This window comes from Epinephelus lanceolatus, chromosome 23, assembly GCF_041903045.1.
Source record: "Epinephelus lanceolatus isolate andai-2023 chromosome 23, ASM4190304v1, whole genome shotgun sequence".
Taxonomy (NCBI): Eukaryota; Metazoa; Chordata; class Actinopteri; order Perciformes; family Serranidae; genus Epinephelus; species Epinephelus lanceolatus.
In genome coordinates, this window is record NC_135756.1 from 12,568,866 (window position 1) to 12,579,072 (window position 10,207).

The following is a 10,207-nucleotide window of genomic DNA, read 5'->3' on the forward strand; positions in this document are numbered from 1 at the left end:
AGCTTCCCCTCTCCCTCATCTTCCTCTGATGACCATTCATAGTTCAATTCAAAACTTATTTTAGGAAATAAATCCATATTTTTGGCTGTTTGACAGTGGATGAATTAATTAGCCTACAACGCAACTGCTGACCTAACTGACACTAACCGTCAGTTTTGATTTGATCGTTGATCGCAATCAGCTGTGCGGCGGAGTGATACATACACAGTGAAATAACCGTGATGTTGTACTCCAATATCATCATGGTTTTACTGTCTCTCGACCAATCAGATTGCAGGGCCAGAACTAACTGTTGTGTAAGAACCCATAACTTCCGGTTATATAGATTTTCCACCATTTTGAATTTTTTGAAAAACAGGAAGTTTGACCGATCTGCATGAAACTCGGTGAACATAATCTAGGGACCAATATCTAAAGTTCCCTCTTGGCAAAAGTTGGAAAACTTACTAAAACTGAGCTTCTATAAGGCAATGAATATTGCGGAGGGCGTGGCTCATCACATAAAGGTGTATAACATCTCAAGTGTTTCACCGATCACCACGCAACTTATAGGCATATGACCACACATAATCTGAGGGGACCCCTCCATTATTGACCCGATCAAACAAAATAGGGGCGCTAGAGAGCTAATTTCTTATCTAGGCCTAACCGCCATATCGATTTTCACTAAACTTGGTAGATATGTAAAAAGGAATTTCTGTTGATGGAACCTTGGTGTCACGTAAAATAGTCTGTCATAGCGAATTACTTAAGACTTTGAAGACAAGGCCGTTTACTGTGAGGATGATGTTCAAGAAGTGATTCAGTGCGTGCCATGGTTTTTCCGGACAGGACGCAAATTGTACACAGAGACATAACGTGGCAGATTTGACCACGTGTCAGTTAAAAGTCTCTTAAAATGAAAGATAAGGCTGGAAGAATGTTGTCATGGTAACTTTACAACTGGGTCATTGTTGCCTGGCTTTATGAAAATCATGAGCAAATATCTGTCTGTAATATATGTCATTGTACATTTCAAGCAGCTCGACCAACTTCTCTTTCCCGACTTGGTCTGTGAGGCGTTGGTCAGTATTGTCAGTAAAACTGCGTCAGTTGTGGTCGGAGGGCCTGACAGCGTACCTCCCACAGGGGGGAAAGCAGTGTGACCTGTTATGCGAGTGGAACTGAAAGCTGGTGAATCTCATAATTTTAAAGGAATGGAGATGAACCAGTCTGAAACAGTGTGGGTGGTGTGTTGAGGGTTTTATGCAAAAATGAAGGGTCTGATGTCGGGGTGGAGGGACCACTTAGGGGCTGTGGTACAGAGCCAGACAGCTGGGTGGCAAACCAGGGCCTGTGGCGCATGGTGGAGGCTCCACATCTAGGGGTGTGTGGACACCTCCCGCCATCCCTCTGGTCTTTTGACATGCTCTACAGGTCCTGACTCTCCTTTCACCCGCTATGACTACCTCTCCTGCCCTGGTAAAACCTCCAGCATACTCAACGGAGCCACGCTCTATCCCACAGCCCCTAGGCAGACACCAGCAAGCCCCATTGACTCGGGGTGTGTGCTGCTCTTCCACCAGAGAACAAGATTGGCACCAGCCAGTGTAGAAATGCAAAAAGGCTTTTTATTGTCTCATGTGAAGAAGTAGATAAGGCAAAAAAAAATCATTGACAGAACAAAAAGGTGGGTGATATTTTTCTTCACAGGAGTCTGTTAAAAGATAAGACAGGGCTGGGAGAGGGTTGTTACATTAACTTTACAACTGGGTCATTATAGCCTGGCTTTATGAAAATCACGAGCAAATATCCACATGGTTAATGTGTGACAGATGGAGTCAGGGTGTAGGTAGTCTGGCTTGACACTTTTACTATTAACTCCTGTTCTACTTTTTCGAAAAGAGAACCTGTCACAGTTTTTGGTTTTGGGCTGGTGGTACCCACCACTGGGGGAGGCAGAATGGTCTCTCATCAGTGAGCTGGATGTAATGCAAGAAAACCTTTGGCTCACCACAGTCCAGTGCATGTTTGGACAAAATGGCATTGTACTTTTCAAGCAGCTTGACCAACTTATTTCTGGACTTGGCCAATATCAATGTCAGTGAGCCCAAACATTTGTAGTTGCTGTTTGAGATCTGTATGTTCGGCATTATCATGGCTTTTTAAGGTTGGCTGGTGCCCTGGAAAATTTCAAAATCCTCCACATTTAGACAGGGAGACACATCGGCCAGCTTGCCGTTCCTCTTCAGGGTGATAGGCTTGTTTGACATTTGACATCTTTCTTGGGATCTATCATCTCACAATGGCAGTATTGCAGTACTTGAGATCAATCTTGATCTTTGAACCAATCTCAAGACCGCTTTTTGAAGGTTTTGGTCGCCTAGGACTCAACCATACTTTTATCCAGTCTTGTCTTGGTCTTAGACAAAGAGGACTCAGGATTATTTATTTCAAGACCAGTCAAGACCACAACTGTGGGATGTCATTAAATTGCCTGTGCAAAAAAGTGTTGAATAAAGATGATTAAGTCGATTTCAGCTTCTTAGTGCTTACATTTGTTTGCTCAAAGAAAGAAAAACACACATGAAATTCATCTCTGCAATGCATTTTAATTATTTTGTTAAGACATTTCTCATACATATACAAATGTATGCACAGCAGTAAAAGAGGTGCATGAAGAGGAATTTTTGTTTTCTGTGGGTGTTTTAATGGGAATGTAAATCCGTTAGATCGATTTGACAAATGCTTATGGTTTCCATCTTTCATGTTTTACTGTAAGTGGGTCACACAGTGTGGTACCCACACTTGTCTGGCCTTGGTTTTCACTTGGTCTCAACCCCTCAAAGTCTTGCTCTTGTCTTGGTTTCGATACATTCTGGTCTTGGTCATGACTTGGTCTCGATTTAGGTGGTCTTAACTATAACATTGCACAATGGTGTGACGATATGACCAACCATGATATTAAGGCATTGAACTGGAAGAGGTGGGCTCAGTAATTACTGTACTGCCTGTTGACGTGAGAACATTATTTGGCAATGTACCCTCGACTAGATATTCTTGGCTGGCCAGCTGGGTGACTGACTGTTGGAGGCTGATGGTTCCTATCCTATCTGGAAGCTCCTTATCTCTCCACCAGAATGAGTTTGCCATGAGGTCAAGAAACACACTCTAGAAAAAGGTTGCCACTTGAGACAAACCACCAATATTCACTGTTTTTTTTCAGCTGATGCATGAGATTTCTGATGACATTTGTGCCTACTGAGAGTAGGTGTTTCTGTGATGATCTGGAGAATTTCACGATGAAGCCGATCACGGAGTTCTTTCTTCATGCACGTTTAATTATGAGCTCGGATCAACATGGCTACATGCAGAAGCTATGTGATGAGAGTGAACAGAGAGACACACAGCTTATATAGGATGGTGGCATGTATACTATTACCTAAAATGGTGCTCTGACACATTTAACTTGACCTTGGGCCAACTAAAAGTAGTCTAACTTGTCCATTCATCAGTGAGCTTAGCACTTCTGATGCCATGACGTCTGTCATAAAGAAACATGGGGTCATGACCAAGTATCCACTGGTCAGTGGAGATGTAAAAATTCATACTAACACCTATGATCAAATTGCCACATGGACCATACAGTTTCATCTCCACCTCATACATGCACACTGGTTTGCTTAGTGTCCCTCCCCAGTCTACTAGCACAACCTCCAGAGTCAAAGGAACTGGTCCTGAAAGAACATTTTTAACTTCCTAGCTCTGCTTGGTCGCTGTCCACACATCATCTTACCAAATGTGGGCCAGCTAGATTAAAGGTTGGGTGTTTTGTGGCTGGGAGGCATACTGACTTTGGCCAGGCTGCCGATTAGGGTAGTTCCTCATGATATGGTTTGGCTCAAAGCATGCTAGACATGGGTGCTTCTGCCTGCAATGTGCAAAGGCAGAGTGCTCAAGTGCTCTTGGATTTCACTGGCTGTCCATTTGATGCTTTAAACTTGAAAACAGCAGTATTAGTGAAATCTGGGCAGTGTTTAACAAACATCATGACCACCTCCTGGCAAGGATCTTCCATTTGTCGTCCGAGCCTTCTCAAGCTCGCCTCTGTTCAGCCGAAGCCAGTACTCCACAGTCAGGGGTCTGTTCTATGACTATGCTGTGGAAATCAGGCATAGGCATATGTGAATATGTGACTTCACTAAAATGTTGTCTGAGGATGTCATCAGTGATTTTGTTTTTTTCTAAAGCTTCATGGATGGGCTTCTTTCCAGAGTTACCTTCACTATTTCCTTAGTTTTAGCCATTCAATTAGACATTATTTCAGAGTGCCGTTGCTCATTTCCCGAGGTACAACTCCATGAACTCTTCTGACCCTCAGACTCATCTCTAAAGACTGCAGGTTCTGTCTCATCTGACTGGAGGACTATTTTTACACCAGTCACCAAAGCAGTGAGTGAAGTCACTGGATAACTATGTGTCACATCTCTTTCATCTCATTCACTCCTTAACTGATCTTTTATAACCTGTCCTGTCTGTCCTACCTGTCGAGCAATGCATGCCACCAGGTAATTTAAGTTATGGCTGTAGAGCTTAAATGTTGTCTCTTTCTCGGGGGGAAGATGCATGACCTGTTACGTGACGGAAACTGACGAGCTTGTGAATCTCATGATTTTAGACAGGAACTAGGATGAACCAGTCTGAAGCGGTGACACATAGCTCAGTGACACATGCCCATTGACGTACACATGCATCTCATTGTCTAGTATCAGTGCATGAACTCATGTTAGCATGTGCAATGATACAAAATAAAGATTCATTTTCACAATTAAGAGCACATTTTTATTATGTCAACACCCCCACCTGCTCTTATATTGTTATCTTTAAAAAAACACATCATAAGGTTTACTACCTTGCATCATGTCAGTTCTCACATCATGTGACGTTGTTAATCTCTGAACATAAACTGGGCAAACTTAATCAACTTAAAGGTTCAATGTAAGGCATTTTATATTGGCAGGAATGGAATATAATGTAATCAGTATTTTTTCTTTGGTGCATAATCACCTAAAAATAAGAATTGTGTTCTCGTTACCCTAGAAGGAGCTGTTAATATCTACAAAGGGGGCGTGTCTCTATGGGATGTTTCAACAGTAGCCCAGAATGGACAAACTTAACATTGGCTCCAGATAGGACTGTGTGTGTCTGCTGTTGCAACAGCCACTCTAGTTAGCTGCCCCTCTGTGACAAGAGCGCCAGAAAAAGATTTTTTTTTTTTAAACTGCTTTACTCTGTGTTTAAAAACCTGTCGAACGTCTGGGTCTTATGTTATCAGAGGAAAAGGTGTGAGCACACACTCACACACACACACACACACACACACACTTGAGCTGAGAGGGGCCGCTGCGTCCGGGAGGTCATACGCTACCTGTGGCTTCGTTCCACATGTCCAGTTTGGGGCTGGAGCTTCTTTCCATCAAAACGGCTTTTCTTCTTGCTATGTCTTCAGTGAAGCGTATCTCTGAACTGCATGCCCTGTCTGTGCATCCATCCTGTTTGAGGTTGGGGGAGGAGGGCTCTGCCATCTCTTTCCTGCCAAATCCAGCCTTCTTACCAAATGTGCTCCCTCGATCTTTCGTGGTGCAGCCCTTGGTTCTGGAGCCCTTTCATCCTCCACCACATGACTCGGTGGAGGCAGCTCGGTTACACTTGCTCTGTCAAGTTCGGTCCCTGAGGGTGTACATCACCTGTACGGCCCCAGTTAGACAGACTGACCAACTCTTTGTCTGCTATAGGGGAGCCAGGCTGGGCCACGCTCTGTCCAAGCAGCGGTTGGCCCGCTGGGTTGTCCAGGCCATAGCGCTGGCCTATGATAGTGCTGGAGTCCCTTTCCCTGGGGGGTGGTGGCCCACTCCACCAGAGGGATGGCCACCTCTTAGGCGCTCTTCAAGGGGGCTCCCTTGGAGGATGGTTGTGCAGCAGCCCGGTTGGGCCTCTTCTGGGACCTTTGCAAGGTTCTACAGGCTAAATGTTGGCCCATCAATACCCTCTGCTGCCCTGCAAGCAGGACAGTGAGGTGTGTGGTTCCTGCCGTGCTGGGTCATGGCTGGTGTTCACCCGGTGGTTGTGTTTATTATGGGCCTTATTCTGTTCATTAAAAGGGGAACAGAAAACGTGGACAGTGTTTTCTTTTGCAGCAGGTGACCTTCGTCGGTCTTGGCTGTTGTGCCCCGAGGCATTACTTTTCTTCAATAAAAACAAAATGTGTTCTGATCAGTGAGTGAGTGTTTTTAGCCTCACTACACCTCCTGCCTGACCTTATTTGCTATTCAGTTGACCCATACGGTGCCGTGTTGACCTGATATGAAAGAGAATGGATGGTTACAGAAAGTTACTGTAGTTCTATGAATGAACCCAGCAAGCATTTTTTGTTTTAAAAATGTCTAATAGCCGTCTACATGAAGACCTGACGTCTAGGCTAAATCACGTCTGAATTTGGGCTATCAGTGAAAATTTGGTAGACGTCTAACCATAGCCAAAGTGTAGACGTCATCAATTATATGGCTATGTAGAGACCATGTCCAAAAAATGGAGATAAACATATTTAAATTACTGTTGACTCTCCATACGTGATTGAATATCATACCGCACACCATCTGCAATGGCGAAAATTACATTTAATAAGTTTCAAAATTAAATCGGCTAGATTTGGGTTACATGTAGCTAGACTAAATCGGAGCTAAATATAGCCAATATGTTTAAATCACGACTATTGCTTGCTGGGAAGGTCAACACGCCAGGTTGCATTGTCATTCAGTAGGCTGGTTTGGCCTCAGTCAGAGAAAAGAGACTGGGCAGGTGATCACACAGCTGTATTAGTAAGCTCTGATTGTTCTGATCAGTTCCTCACTACAGCTGTACCATAAACTCACTCCTTTAACTGAGATACAATGTTTTTTGAACATAAAAACACCTCTCAAAGGACATTGACTTTCTCTCTAGTGGAGTTAAAGTGAAATTGGCCGAAATAATAAAAAGTAAAGTACAGATACTGATTTGCAATGTGAAACTGCTTCATTCAATGTTTGTACTGGTTTTAAATCACCAGGGGCCTCATTTATAAAGCTTGCTTACGCACAAAACGGGGCTTGAAAGTGGCGTACGCCACTTACCATGCAAAGGTTGTGATTTATAAAAATAAACTTGGTGGGAGAATGTGTGCACCTGTAAGCAAACTCTGAGTTATGCGTGCGCACATTTTGGAGACACTGGGAAGTGGCGACGCAGACGGCGAGGTGGAGAAGTGGAGTCAGATTTTTATTGATGTCTCACACAAATTTAATGTCACACTATATCCACCTTAGATCCACGTTATCATTGAAATTAAATCCAGCAGCCTTATTTTGCGCTTGGAGTGAGTGATAATTGTTTCATAAAAACGTTGTAAAATCCAACTCAAATCCTGAATTGAAATTCTTTCTAAATACGTATTTAATCCACACTGCCTCTAATGTCTCATTGTCCACTCTGTGAGCGCAGGAGGGGGAGAGGACGGCGCGACTGCAAGGAATATATTTATTTATTTAGCTAAATATTTCCAGTGCATTTATCATGTCTCGAAATACAACCAGTAAGCACAACCGTTACACTCATTTCATCAGCCCTACTCAGACATGTGTGTGTCATGACAAAACCGGCATGAAGAAACGTGTTCACCTATTACACTTTCATCTTTGAATTGTATTTCAAATTACACATTGTATTTTGGGACAGAGATACCACTGGTTCATGCTGTAATTCAGGCCGGGAGTCTGATCAGACTAATTGCCACAAACATATAAATACTGCGGTGACCCTTGTGCGTAATTGTGCAAGATGGCACTGGCACATACTCCTTTTTGCCTTCACCTTTAATAAATGTGATTCTTTGTGTCGCACATCAATGTCAAACATCCTCAAATTTAAAATCAACACATTAACTACATGTTGGTAAAGGAGTAGAAATATTTGGTCTACCTTTAGATCAGACCACTTTTTTTTTCTCTGTCGCTGTCCGTGCAGTCCCACAGACACAGCTGACATAATCAGCAGCGTTGATGTGTTGCCACTTTTTTCACTTTCTTTTATTAGTGATCCTGCTGCTGTGGCCACCAAATAAAATCTTTCTTCAGTCTTCCAGGTAATTTGCACGATCATTTATGGTTGAAGTAGGGCGTGTAGAAGGCGGAATATGAGGCAGATCTGGGTGCGCACAACTCCAGGAGGTCTGTGATTTATAAAGAGAACATTGCGTGCAAGTGTGCGTGCGCATGGTTTTATAAATCAGATTGTTTTTTGGCGCACGGCATTTTCAGCTTTTGGGTGCACGTCAACTTTTAGTATGAATCATAAGCACTCTTTTATAAATGAGGCCCCTGGTCTGTTTGTTTTGGAGAGAAAGAGACTTCTGTAGATAATTTGGCTCCCAGTAAAAACCTCCTGAACAATGAACACTGAAGGAATTCTAACCAGGAGAATTTTCAGCTCGTTGCAATCTGCCATCCTCACAGCTAGATGGCACTAAATCCCTCTAAATCTTAAACACTGGACCTTTAAATGTTTTTGCAGGTTTCCTAATTGCATCTGCTGCCATGTCGGGCAACAGTCCAAATGGATCTAGCCGTCAATCACAGCTGAGCTTAAGAAATGATACTTTATGTGGTCACGCTTTACAATACGGTACACAGAAAACGAGTAGTGATCTCATGAACTAATGAGAAATGAATGACGAATGAGGAAGTAACCATTAGTTTATGGTGAGCTCTTGAGTAACTCCATCGAACGTCACACAGTAGCTAATCATTAGTTAAGAATTAGTGGATTATTAATGATTGAGAGGGAACTACTTGTATTTTGTGTACCTTTTTGTTAAGTGTTACCCTTTACGTCAGTATGCTCACACCTCTGTGTGCATGCAGGATTCTTTGCCAGTGCTATTGTACCTTCGTTATCCTTGTAAACCTTCTGGTGTGTATGACATACACTCTTGTTTGGTTGTGGTGTGGTAACTCCGCCTAAGTGGTCAGTGCAACAGCAGCCTGCGTCTTGTTTTTCCATGAAATCAAAGGACCTGTCTCGATTAGGCTCGTGCTATCGTGTAAACACAATGTCTGATAAACCAGTCATTGAGTAAACACAATAACTGGGCCAATTTTTAACCCTGTATTCCTGTAGGCCCAGTTTCTCATTGTCGCATTTCCTGTAACACAACTCTTTCTACAATCTTCAGATATCTCACTAGGCCTATATGTTTTACAGTCAGCCATTGTGTTGAGTTAATACTGTGACAGTTTACATCCTGCAGAACTCAGATCAGTCCTGGTTCATGTAGTCAGATAGATTTGGCTACCCACTGTCTCTCAGTGTTTTCTGTCCTAATTCATCATTTCTGCATCATCAGTGTAGTTTTTGTTCACAGGGAGTCGCTCATAACCTTTCATATCAAATCTTTAAGTATTCTCTCCACATATCTCACACATTCATCACTCTGGTGGTCAAAATATTGCACGTTTGAGTTAAGATGAATGATTCTCAATATAGCTCATGGCACAATGGTGAAGCAGTGTTCGATTCTGTTCAGTTCAGTCAAAGAGCGTGGATACCAAGAGGAGAAGCTCCGTTGAATTTTTGCCAACAGCCACTAGGGGCGCTGCGGTAGCGCTGCCGCCATTTTGGACTGTTGAGCTTGGACTGTTGCGCCCGGTAAGATGTCAAGGAGAGAGGAGAAAAAAAGTAAAAGAAAACAGTGTAGTGCAATTAACTGCAACAACTATCAGTGGAACACCCCGCACCTGGCCTTCCACCGTTTCCCGAAGGATCCCGACAGGTAAGAACTCCTGAGGTGTAAGTTTTAAAGTGTTTTAATATCAATTTAATATGCCAGTTTTGGAGGTAAGATAACACATCATATTAAAATAGCCTATATTATTATTATTATTATTATTATTACTGTCCCCTTACTGTACAAACTGTAAATAAATCTTTATTCCTGACTATGTGACGTCGCCATTACTGTGTTTCTAGTTAAAATACTGATTTTTTTTAATTTTTATTTTTTGGTAGATTGGCTTATGGGGTGATTTTGAAGAAGCAATTAAGTTACTCTTCTCATAAGTGGATGTAATATGTAGAGATGCCATCTAGGCCGTTTTTTTTTCTTTTTTTTTTTAAAGTCTATGTTTTGCTTTAC